Source organism: Durio zibethinus, unplaced genomic scaffold (assembly GCF_047325235.1).
Source record: "Durio zibethinus cultivar Kanyao isolate XHJ-2024 unplaced genomic scaffold, ASM4732523v1 HiC_scaffold_131, whole genome shotgun sequence".
NCBI lineage: Eukaryota > Viridiplantae > Streptophyta > Magnoliopsida > Malvales > Malvaceae > Durio > Durio zibethinus.
In genome coordinates, this window is record NW_028322754.1 from 1 (window position 1) to 2500 (window position 2500).

At 30.3% G+C, this 2500-nt stretch overlaps 1 non-coding gene across 1 annotated transcript; it reads right to left on the minus strand.

Annotated features, from left to right (window-relative positions):
* Nucleotides 1–1063: 1063 nt before the first annotated feature.
* TRNAS-UGA (transfer RNA serine (anticodon UGA)) lies at nt 1064–1156 on the minus strand. Its single transcript has one exon. It is a non-coding gene; the product is annotated as a tRNA-Ser (tRNA).
* Nucleotides 1157–2500: the final 1344 nt, after the last annotated feature.

Sequence of the window (2500 nt, forward strand, 5' to 3'; positions counted from 1 at the left end):
ATTACCAACTTGACTCTTAGCCCAAGTGTTATATTTGGTTATTTACTAAAATCTCCCTTTGGAGGCGAAGGATGGATTGTTAGTGTGGACGATTTGGAAGATATAATTGGAGGACATGTATGGTTAGGTTCCATTTGTATATTTGGTGGCATCTGGCATATCTTAACCAAACCTTTTGCATGGGCTCGCCGTGCACTTGTATGGTCGGGAGAGGCTTACTGTTCTTATAGTTTAGGTGCTTTATCTGTTTTTGGTTTCATTGCTTGTTGCTTTGTCTGGTTCAATAATACCGCTTATCCTAGTGAGTTTTACGGGCCCACTGGACCAGAAGCTTCTCAAGCTCAAGCATTTACTTTTCTAGTTAGAGACCAACGTCTTGGGGCTAACGTAGGATCCGCTCAAGGGCCTACTGGGTTAGGTAAATATCTAATGCGTTCCCCGACCGGAGAAGTCATTTTTGGAGGGGAAACTATGCGTTTTTGGGATCTGCGTGCTCCTTGGTTAGAACCTCTAAGGGGTCCCAATGGTTTGGACTTGAGTAGGTTGAAAAAAGACATACAACCTTGGCAAGAACGGCGTTCCGCGGAATATATGACTCATGCTCCTTTAGGTTCTTTAAATTCTGTAGGTGGCGTAGCTACCGAGATCAATGCAGTTAATTATGTCTCTCCGAGAAGTTGGCTAGCTACCTCTCATTTTGTTCTAGGATTCTTCCTATTCGTGGGTCATTTATGGCACGCGGGAAGGGCTCGCGCAGCCGCAGCGGGATTTGAAAAAGGAATTGATCGTGATTTTGAGCCTGTTCTTTCCATGACTCCTCTTAACTGAGACAGGAGATCCAATGCTTAAAGTAGGAATCGATTTGATTACACTATATATATTGAAGGAATCAGGTGATATTTAAAAAGTATTCTGTTCTTTTCAACTCATTTTATATCTAAAATATTTTTTTTCTGGCTCGGCTATTCCACCCAGCCGAGCCATTACCTTTTATTAATATTAAGATTCTTAATTAAGAAGCCAGGAAAAAGCAATAAAGAAAGAAATCTATTCATCGAGCAAAAGGAGAGAGAGGGATTCGAACCCTCGACAGTTCTTTGTTTCGAACTATACCGGTTTTCAAGACCGGAGCTATCAACCACTCAGCCATCTCTCCGAAAGCTAATTTCTATTTTATTTTTATTCCACCGAATCGAACATGGCCATATGAGTTGATACCATCACTATGTATAGAAAGATATCGTGTGTGAACCTATAGGTCGATCTATTTATCTGTATATATAGATATATGAAATGCATGATCTAGCATGTCTATTTGTGAACGTGAAATAAAAAAATCACCCTCGACCCCATGTCCGAATAAAAGCGGTAAAGGGTTGGAAATAAGTCATATAGAATTAATCGATTCATGGTAAAATCCCTCTATTCTACCCCGCATTTTATTAATTTTTTTTGTCGATATGATAGAGGGATCAAATGGTATAGTTCTTTTGTTGGTAGCTTGGAGGATTAGAAACATGACTATTGCTTTCCAATTGGCTGTTTTTGCATTAATTGCTACTTCGTCAATCTTACTGATTAGTGTACCTGTTGTATTTGCTTCTCCTGATGGTTGGTTGAGTAACAAAAATATTGTATTTTCCGGTACATCTTTATGGATTGGATTAGTTTTTCTAGTGGGTATCCTTAATTCTCTTATTTCTTGAATCTATCCATTCTGGATCCAAAAATGACCCCTCCCACGAATTTTTCAGATTTTGAGACACATTCAAATTCAAAATTCAATAAAATAATATAGAAGTATAAGTTGCCAAAATAAAAAAAAAAAAAAAATTAGAGGGGGGGGTCAGTCAAACTTCTGTAATCTGTAACTTGAATGAAATAAATAGAATTTGAATGATAAATGAAAAGAAAATGATAAAATAGAAATCATAAAAAAAAAAAATGAAATTATAAATTATTAAATATTCAATTAATTAAATTAATAAATTATTATTATTATACTTAAATTAAATACTTAAATTAAATATAAATTCTTAAATTAAATACTTAAATTAAATATAAATTCCTAAATTAAATACTTAAATTAAATATAAATTATTATACTTATTTATTAAATATCTTATTTATTTTTATTAAATATCTTATTTATTAAATATATTATTTATTTTTATTAAATATCTTATTTATTAAATATCTTATTTATTTTTGTTAAATATCTTATTTATTAAATATATTATTTATTTTTATTAAATATCTTATTTATTAAATATATTATTTATTTTTATTAAATATAAATAATAATAATATTTATTAATTTTATAAATAATAATATTTTATATAAATAATAATATTTTAAAAATGAATAATTTAATAATTTAGATATAATTATATATATATATATATGAATACTAAATATATGAATACTAAATATATAAATACTAAATATATAAATACTAATATATAATAATAGATATAATAATAAAATATAATAATATAA